The 10,833-nt window shown below is 35.4% G+C and overlaps 1 pseudogene; it reads left to right on the top strand.

Moving 5' to 3' along the window:
- Positions 1 to 266: 266 nt before the first annotated feature.
- LOC134362910 (RNA-binding motif protein, X-linked 2-like) lies at positions 267 to 752 on the top strand (annotated as a pseudogene).
- The last annotated feature ends 10,081 nt before the right edge of the window (positions 753 to 10,833 follow it).

Raw genomic sequence — 10,833 nt, 5'->3', positions numbered from 1 at the left:
GATCAGGCACCATTTCAGAACAGAAACCTTTGTTCCAGTCTGGTCATTCTATATTGAAAGTGGACTATATTAGAACTTTCAAACTGTGATGAATGGACTACCACAAAAAGTTAACGGTTAAATGGCAAAGGAGGGCATGTGAGAGGGCAGGGCAGGGACTGGGAACCTGTCTTGAGGGTCTCGCTGGAAGTGGTGCTGCCTGCATCCTCCTGAAGTGGGCATAGTGCAGTCACCAGGGGCCATTGTGTGGCACCCATCCCACAGAGATGAGTCCATTCACCAACGTGAAGCTGGTCCGAGAGTTGAGTGAAAGGGAGGCTGATGTTGCGGTGGCTTCTGAGGCCTCCTGGCCCTCTGTGTACGAGGACAGTGCCTGGGTTTTCCTGGGAGGGTTTCCTTATGAACTGACTGAAGGAGGTATCCTCTGTGTAGGGGGAGATTGTTAACATTAATCTCGTGTGGGACAGCAAGATAGGGACGTCTAAAGGATTCTGTTTTATCTGCTGTGAAGACCAGAGGAGTACAGTTGTGGCTGTTGACAATTTTAATGGGATCAAGATCAAGAGAAGTACTACCCAAGTCGTTCATGTTTCTAACTATTGCCCTCTCGAGACTCAAGGCGAGGAAGATGCCACCGGAGAGCTCTGAGAGAAGGGCTGTGGGGCTCAGACCCCTCCACCCAGTTCATCTGAAGGCTCCAGTAATGAGGCACTTTCACAACAGCACAAACACGAAAAACAGAAAAGACATAGACCAAAGAGAAGATTGCTGTACGAGTCAAAGACAAGGAGGGACAGGAGGAGCGGCCTTTGTCCATGTCAGCTGGAGACCACATTCAAAAGAAGGACTCCCGAGGCGCTAATAGATGTACTACGGTGAAGCTGGAGTCTGGTGAAGGGTAGAAGCCCTAACCAAGTTGCCCTGGGGACAGGACAGCTGCTACAGGTGACAGTTTCCTGGAGGGCAGACAGGGACCTAGAGAGGGGCATGAGGAAATAGAACATGGGTTCTGAGCCTAGCCTGGGAGCAGAGGCAGGAGGAAGAAAGAGGAGGGTAGGGATAGGGACAGAGATTAAAGCTCAGACACATTTTAGCTCATCCAAAGACATAGCCACACAAATTCTCCAATCCCAGTGACCACAGGCCACACAGGCTGAAGCCTGCTCATATCCTCATGTTTTGAAATTAAATGTGATATTTAAAATGCTATGGGATGGAACTTGTTGTTTTATAATTTCTATAAGAAGAATCTGGGGCAGAATTTCTTTACAATTTGAAATCTGTTTTTTCCCACAACTATTCAAAAATTTGCAGTAGTTGAGATTACATTACAGGATTTATATGGCTCCTTTTGTAAACTCTGAAATTTTGATGCCTAAGATTTTAAGAGTAGTGTCCTGTGGTAGGTCACCCTGTAGTCATTCCCCTCCCATAGTATCCTGCTTAAATATTACCATTTTCTGTGTATCAGGATGTGTAAAAGGTTAGAAGCACTGGGCTGCATGACCTCTACAGTCTGTTTTAGTTCTAAGCTTCTTAGACCATCATGGGACAAATTCAGCCAGCCTAGTGGGGACTTAATGCTATCATATAGTTTAAGAAAGCACTAAAAAATATTTAGGCTCTTGCTCTTATTTTATGTATCAATAGTAATGAAACATTTTTTTTTTTTCTTTTTCCACTGTAACTTTAGCTTATGATAAAGTCAAGGGCAAAGGATATTCTTATGGAAAGTAGTATCAGTTGAAGTATATGACTAATCATGGTGGATTAAAAAGAGTATCTCTGGTAACTCATTCTTTCTATTCTCTAGTTTATGTATGTCTATATCTACCAACCAACCTACATAGTGATATATATATATACACACACACATATATATATACATATATAAAACCTAAGAGAGGATGATATTTTATTCTCTCTCACAAGAAGTTGTTTTATGTGCTAGGGATCTTGGGATATGTAGAGTGATATAGCATAATTGGAAATGCAAATTGTTTCTTGGATTCTGTTAGTATTTGATGTTTGATTGATGAGCATTTCATTCCCATGTGCAATTTCACATTCTGCATATAGACAGAACTGCATATATGAACTTGCAAAGGTTGCTGCTTAGGATGAAAACCTTAAGCTAACCTTTTGAAAATTGCCTGTCCATAAGAAAAGGAAATAAAATGAAATTCTAATATCTTGAATGATTTTGAATATATTGTGACTTTGGTCCCATCGTTCTTTATACAGGAAATCTATTTGGCCTAAATTAAAAAAAAAAAAAAAAAACCCAAAAACTCTACCAATTTTGTTCTGGTATACACAAAAGTTACCATTATTGTAAACAGTGACAGTATTGCTACTTAGCACTTACTGATCAATGAAAACTTCTATTGTAGGCATTTACTATGGATTTTAAAAATCTTTCCTTTTTAATGGTAATTTGTTCAAAAATTAACTAAGAATAGAAAGAAGTTTTAGTCCAGTTATAAGAACTTAATGGTTTTCATTTCTCCACATTTACTTTCAGTCTTTGTCCACATGTATGCATCTATTGCATAGTCACAGGTCCTTCACTTATCCATTTATTTGCATATTCAATCATTCAAGAAGTATTTCTTAGATTTTTGCTGTTGTTGGCCAGGACAGGAATTGAACCCTGGACCTTAGTGTTATCAGCACCATGCTCTAACCAACTGAGCTATATTAAGATTAAGATGCTACGAAGCATCAGGTGCTGCAATATAGTTAGACTTACAAAAATGAATATGACATTGCCTGACCAAAGGATGTCATAAGATAGTGAAAGAGATGCACATGTAACAATTAAATTAGAAGTATATAAAAGGTGACAGAGGAGAGTCAATGGAGCAAATTAGGTGAGGGATTCTGATAGAATTGTGGAATTTAGGGGAGAAGTAAGTGCATAGTTCAATGTGAGCGGGAGGACAGCAATGAGAAATGAGGCTGGTGAGAAGAGGAGAGGTGTAAGAAAGTTCCTGTATGCCATATAAATTTTTTGAGGTCCTCTTTGAAAGAGACAATGATTTTAAAGAGAAGTGACAAGATGAGAAATATATTTTTGAAAGAGCACATGGTGGTGGGAAGGTGGAGGATGAACTAGGCTGGGGAGGAACTTTAAGCAGAAAGATGAGTAGGAAGGCGATTTCAGTGGTTTAAGGAAGAGATCACGAGGGTCTGAACTAAGGCAGCTTGGTGCAGCAGATAGAGAAGAACTCAAGATTCTAACAGGTATTTACAAGGTGATTTTAGGGGGAAGGAGAAGACTCCCAAATTTCTGACTAGGGAATGTAAGAAGGGGAAAGTCAACCAAAATAACAGGTTGACAGTGGCACAGAATTGAACAATAAGGAGATTACTGGTAACCAGAGTGTGAGCAGTTCATAAGGAAGGTGAGAAAGAACACCATATAGCACTGCGAGGTGAGCAAGCAGAACCAGCAACTTCAAGTGCGGTCTTTTGCTTATTTTATATAATAACATACACCTTTCCATAATTTTAATAGCTATGCAATATGCCACATAGTGAATATACCTTTATTTAGCAATGTCTAGAATTATTTTTCCCTTAAAATAGTAGTGCATTGAGCATAATTGGGCAATATGTTTATTTTGTTTATTTGTTTGTTTCTTTGTTTTAAAAAACAGTTTTAAATCTTTAGTTGTGGAATAGTACACTATGGGTAGGAACTTAGAAAATACATGTTGAACTTCATTTTTTTTAAACAGATATGCACATTTATTTGTTTAAGTAACAAATACATAAACTGAATAACAGATGAATAACAAAATACTCTGTAAAAAGTAGAGCTTCAGATTTTCACAAAAACTGGAGATGTAATACTTATTAAAATTTACATATTTCATTTTATAATCTCTAAAGTTATTTGAAATAGCTCTCTTAAGTCTTCCAAAAGCATGCAAATGTCAAATTAATTTCAACAGAGGAAGAAGAATAAACTTTTCAAAGGCAAATTAATTTCTAAGCAAATCAACAAGTCCCCTTAAAAAGAAATCAAGAACAGAAATTAGATATCTAAGGTTATCAATGTATATTGCATGAAAAATCAATAAAACAGAATATAAACACAAAGGCACTTCAAAAAGTTCATGGAAAAATAGAATTAAAAGATAATGGAAATTTTTCCATGAATATTTATTTGTTTAATTTTTTTCCCCCCAAAGACTCAAGGTCATAGAAAATTTGTTCTCTGACCATAATAATAGAAGGAAATTTAGAAAACTCACAAATATATGGAAAATAGCACTCTCCTAAATAAACAATGGGTAAAAAGAAAAATCACAGGGAAGTTACAGAGTACTTTGAGATAAAGATCAAAGTGCAACATATCAAAATTTATAGGATGCAGGGCTAATGCAGTGCTTAGAGGAAAATTTATACTTGCAAACACCTATGTTAAAAATAAGAAAAATCTCAATTCAGTAATGTAACTTCCACCTTAAGAAAATAGAAAAAGTAGAGCAGCTAAACCAAAAGCAAATATAAGTAGGAAATAAGAAAGATTACAACAGAAATATCTGAAATGGGGAATTAAAAAACAATAGAGAAAATTTTTAAAAGCAGTTGATTCTTTAAAAAAATCAACAAAATTTGCAAACCTTTATTTAGACTGACCAACAAAAAAGAGAGGAGTGAAATTACTGAAATCAGAAATAAATAGGGGCATTCTTATGTTGTCACTATGGCTTTTTGTGGTGGCAAGATTCAGTTTCTTTTTCTCATTTACATTTTTCTTCTTCCAGTGGGTTTTGTTCTTTCTTGTGTATTTGTGGTAGTGATCATTGTTTTTTGGATTCCAGATGCAGATTTCCTTAAGGATTTCTTGTAGGGCTGGTCTTGTGGTGGTAAATTCCCATAGTTTCTGTTTGTCTGGAAAATACACTATTTTTCCCTCATTTCTAAGGATAGCCTTGCTGAATATAGTATTCTTGGCTGGCAGTTTTTTCCTTTTAGTATTTTGAATATATCATCCCGTTTTTTTCTGTCTTGTAGAATTTCTGTTGAGAAGTCTGCTGTTAGTCTGATATGGGCTCCCTTTATAGGTGACTGATGCTTGCCTCTTGCTTCTTTTAAGATTCTCTTTGTCTTTGAGCTTTGCCAGTTTGACTGTAATGTGTCCTTGAAAGGATCTTTTTGGGTTGACTCTGTTTGGGGATCTTTGATCCTCCTGGATCTGAAGGCCCATATCTCTCCCTATACCTGGAAAATTTTCTGTTATTATTTTGTTGAGTGGGTTTTCCATGCCTCTTCCTTTCTCCTCCCCTTCTGGAACATCCACGATTCAAATGTTTGTGTGCTTAAGGTTGTCTGCTAGCTTTCTTGATTTTCTTTATTCTTTAAAATTATTTTTTTCCTTTTTTTTCAATCTGCCAGGGTCATTTTGAAAAGACTGTCTTCAGGATCAGAAATTCTTTTGTCTGCTTCTTCTAGCCTGCTGCTTAAGCTTTCAGTTTTGTTTTTTTATTTTATTGAGTGAATCCTTCAGTTCCATGAATTTCATTACATTCTTTTTTAGGGTATTAATCTCTTTGTAAATTTCCTCCTTCATATCCTGAATTTTTTTTTCTCATATTATTATGTTGCCTAAATAAGTCTTCTCATATCTCAGTGAGTTTCCTTAAGATTATTGCTTGGAATTCCTTTTTAGTCATTTTAAGGTTTTCCTACTCTATAGGGTTTGATATTAGAGAATCACTGTATTCTTTTGGTGGTGTCATATTTTCTTGGGTTTTTGAATTTCTAGTATTTCTACATTGATGTTTGGTCATCTGGTTAAACATTTGCTTTTTCTATTACTCTGGAATGGGCTTTGAGGAGAGAGATGTCCTCTTTTTTTTCTGGTCTCTGCTGGTGACTCCTTGTGTCAGTGCAGCCAAATGTCTGGTAGGCTGCCTGCATGGTGGCTGTGGCTACTGCTGTGCTGTTGAGGTACTTTTTTGGCAGCTGTGGCTGTGGTGTGGCTGTGATGGTACACTGCATGGACATTGTGTTTTTTAGGCATGCTGTCTTGTCTGCTTTTGGGTGGGGGGGGGGGCTGTGGCCCTAGGCTCCTTGCCTAGGACCCTGGGCATGTTCTCTTGCCTGCTTTGGTGGAGGGGGGGAGGGCTGTGGCTCTCCGCTCCTTGTCTAGTACCCCAGGCATGCTCTCTTGCCTGCTTCTGGGCAGAAAGGGCTGCAACCCATGGCTCCTTGCCTAGGACCTTGGGTGTGCTCTCTTGCCTGTTTCTGGGCAGAGGGGACTGTGGCCCATGGCTCCTTGCCCAGCTGCATATGTTTATTTTGAGGCTGTTGTTTTTTGTATTACTTCCTTAGGATAAATTCGCAGGAACTGGATCATTAGGTAGAAAAATAGGAGTATTTTTTGCTTTTTGTTTTTTGCAAGCCCTTTATCATCATTTGTACATATAATATAATGGAATGGTTTAGTCTTAAAGAATTTGGCGAGTGAAATATAATGACAGAATTCTGAACTGAAACTCATAGCCTTGGTGGATATGACTGGATATACTATTCATTTTGTCTGAGGTTAATTGTTTTTATCTAATATCATCTGTTTGAAATGAAGATGGTTCTAGAATTAGCGAGATGCCCCACAAAAGTTAATGTCTTGAGTTCATAATACTATTGCTTGGGTGGTACACTTGTTTTTCTTGTTATGTAGAATTCTGATAGAAGGAAGCAAAATACTCATTTTTATTAAACTTTGGAAAAGTTGAATTTTATTCTTAATTCTGTTAGGTGAAAGTGAAATTGTATCATTTGAAACTTTATCTGTAAAGTCCTCGGTAGCTTCCTAGTTGAGCTGCCTCTGATTGGAAGAGCAAACAGGTTATATTTTGATGCTTTGCATTTATATGGAGGAGTCCTTTATTGCCTAAAATGTGGGACATTAAATAACAATAGTTTCTAAACTGAAGATAAGCCGTAAGTTAAGTAACAGTATCTGTCAACAAAGATGACCACTTTATAAGAATACATAATTTTGGGTGAATCTATTATGTAAAATGAAATAGTTTGTACTAAAATGATTAAGTTACCTTGACAGGCCTAATGTGATTTTACTGTCTTTTTTCCCCTAGAGTTTTTCCGTTTCAGTTTGTACAAGAGGAGAAAGACACGTGATATGCATTTGGCTCATATGTCTGACTATAGCTCCACAGGGACGACTTGGTACAGCTGAAGCTATTGCTTTTTAGAGACCTTTTATTTTAAGCAGTTGCCTTAACAGCCTTCATCTTGTTACATCACATGAGATATATCTCTGCAATAGGAGGACAGAAAGGTATGACTGAGCGATAGTTTTTGAGTAAAACTTAAAACTGTGAAACCAAAAACAGAGACAGATATTTCTGAAGTTATATTTTTATAATATGAGTATGTGAGAGAGACACAATTTTCTTATCCTTGTTTTAAGACATTCCTCTAATCCCCAGGATTTTTTCTTTTGCTTCATTCACATAGTCAAACTCTTTGCCATAGACTGTTGCATTTTGGTTTAATAGTATGAGCCCTTATCCAGAAGGCATCTCAAAGTACTCATCTACAAAAATAGATTTCAGGGCTGAACATTCTGGAAGACAATTCAGTGCTTCCTTTCTTTTCATGGCCCATATGCAAATGAAGAGCCTTAATTCATCAGTTCTTAGTGTTGTATTAGGAATAAATTATGCTTGTTTATCTAATTGTGCTTAACCAGAGTACTAGGCTAGAGTCTAACCACAGCTTTATTTGTAAGATGTGGCAAGATGTGGCTTTTAGCCTATAATTTCCAGGTCAGCTGGGAACATAGCTGATGAGAGTGTCAACACATTTCAGGATTCTTAGTGCCTCTGAGTTTAGAAATACACAGGTTTTCTAAAAGCAACTGTAACATAATGAAATGACACATAGCATTCCAAGCTGCATTTACATAATTGCAGTGGATATGATTAAAACAAATTATATTAATTGCTTGTTTACCTCTAATGGCTGATTGGCAAAATTTACTAGTTGCTTTGGTATGTTCAAGAAATGATCCAAATTACCTTTCATTTCAGTTAAAGAACCAGTCAGAGAAAATATACTTTGTTGAAATGTACAACTTCTCTCTTAAGTGACCGTATCCTTGGTCTTCTAAACTGAAATCTAAATGGAGCTGCAATATATATTTTGATGCTTTGCATCATCTGATTTCTTTACTCTTTAACTGAAAGCAAGTCTTTTACCATAAATACATAGAAGATAAAAAAATATATTGAGCTGAGGAGTTTGCTCTGCCTAGTTGGTGAGGACTTCACATTTTCCCCTATAAACATAAGTTTTAAAAGAATAACATATAATAGATGTAATAATGGAAACCAATAGATGTAATAATGGAAAAATCTGGACTATAACTCTGAGAAGATATTGATAATGACTAATAACACAACACAAAGGCTCAGCAATATTTCAAGGTTGTGGCCCTTCTTTGGTGGCTTTGTCAGTTCAATGAGATGAATTTAGAAGAAGGTAGGCCCAGGGAATCTTCTTCTGACAGGACTTGCCTTTGGGGTCTGCTTGAAGTAATGTTTGCTAGTAGGAATCTTGAGTAACTGGATAAGTTTTATAATGACATTTCATATTTAAACTCTGAGAGTTTGATATGTTTAAATAAGCATGCACATAGATTGATTTGTATAGGAAGCTGAGTTGGAGTAATAAGCACAGAGCAGAAATAGATTTAGATGGGGTATATTTATATTTTTTAAGTATTTACTTTTCAGAAGTATTCTGTTTCATTTGATTTAGTATGTAATAAGTAATATTAAGAACAAAGATTTTATACATTTAAAGTCTGCAACCGAATATTTTCATAGCAATAACATTGTTTTTGTCCTTACCAATTTTAGTAAGTAATGATTAGCAGACCACATGGTAATTATTGAAATATTGGGAGTGCCAATAGAAAAGACTTATGTTAAAATGCTAAGGAATTTATTTTGAAAGGGTTCCTACATTTTTCATTGTAGTTTTCTTTCTGCAATGTATTTGACACATTTCTGGCATGTTTCTTTAGCGTCTTGTCATATTTTTTTCAAACAAGATTTTTCAATATTTATGTTACCACTGATATAAGCAAAAGCAGACCATTGTTAACATTAAAATGTTGAGACTTTAAAGGTGGAGGACATTATCTTTTCCTATTTTTGTTTATGATACAGTGCTTGTAATGTAGTGTTCCTAAAATAGTAAGCATTGTTTTGGGAAAGAGTTTTTATAAGTCTTGTGATTAGCCAAGTAATTTCACAAAGGTAGTGCCATTTGAGCTAAGCTATTAAAAATATCAGTACAACAGTTACTACCCATTATATTGACCAACCAGAGCTTATCCATTTTTATTCATTCTGATCTAGATATATACTTTCAGGATAAAGAGGGATTAACTTCCTTTTCAATTGGTTATGAATGGAAGTCATCAATTTTTTACTGACTTTCATCTTAATGGTTTGAAGTAAAGAGTCAGATGCATGGCTTTTCAATTTCTTTTACTACTTTATTTTATTACCTGGTTATTTTAAGGTCAAAAGATTTCCATTTCCAAAATACATAATAGAAATAATAAAGCAGTAAAATTTGGACTTACGTAATATGGACATTTTTCTTAAAAGTGTCAACATGATTTACAAATTATTAAAAAGGCAGTAAAATTTGTACTTATGTAGCACAAACTTTACCTTAAACTGTCAGATAGATGATTTTAAAGTTATTTTATTAATCTGTCAATAATGATTATTTTTCTTATCAATAGAGAAAGTAAGTAAAACCTAGTTACCTAAGAAATCATTTGAAATGGAAATACTAGATGTTCGTTTATTAATTTGTTTTCATTTGCTGCAAGTCTATATTTCTGCTGTGTTTATCTAGGGTCAAGCCTATATAATTAAATAGCTGAAAGAAAGGTGAGGTTTTCTAGTTGAATCAAACTCCAAAGCATCATTTTGACATAAATTATGTGGAGAATTGGCTAATGGTGGTTTATTTCAAAGGCTGTCTGTGGGAGATAATTGCATCAATTTTCTGTTTAGCTAAAGTCATTCTGACCATAATGTCTTCTGTTGAATTTCTTTTTAAGGTAGGATTCCAAAAAATCCCCGAAAAATCTGAAACAGTGTTCCTCATATAGGTAAGTCAGCATCTTCACAGAACTTCTGTCATAATTCATTTGGAAAATAATACCTTTGCATGTCTAAAATAGTTTTTCATAAGAAGAATGTTCCAGAATAAAAAACAATTGGCCTGTCTCTTAAAGAAAATACTATTAAATAATAATGTGTTATGGGAATAGATAACATTTTCCTTATCTTTATGATTTTTTTCCAATATAAATTTTGGTCAGAGAAATAGTTTCAAAATGGAATAACATTAGAAATAATCGGCACAGAAATAGTTCTGTTAAGGACTGTTAAATGAAAAGGGACCAAATGAAGCACTCATCCATGCTTGCGAAACTATTTTCATCCCCAGGAGGCTTGTAGCATTTAATGTTCTAGAAAGCTAAAGAAGAAGTGGTGCTGGAGGAGTATTGTGATTTTTGCCACCTAATGTTCCCTAACAAACCCCTCAGAAAAGAATTGAAAAATAATAATGATGATAGCATGTTCTGTATCGTCACTATATTTTCTAATGCTTAATGCTAAGTATACATAAATAGTAACCAATTGCAATAATAACTACCTTACTAACACCTGTTGTCAAAGGTCTTTGAAGGAAAATCTACACACAAGCTTTTCCCTTAGGGAACAACAGGAATGGGTTCCTCAGTTGTTCCAACTGAAAAAA

Source organism: Cynocephalus volans, chromosome 1, assembly GCF_027409185.1.
Source record: "Cynocephalus volans isolate mCynVol1 chromosome 1, mCynVol1.pri, whole genome shotgun sequence".
Lineage (NCBI taxonomy): Eukaryota > Metazoa > Chordata > Mammalia > Dermoptera > Cynocephalidae > Cynocephalus > Cynocephalus volans.
Note: the sequence above shows the minus strand (reverse complement) of the source record. Positions and strands in the feature narration are given on the sequence as shown.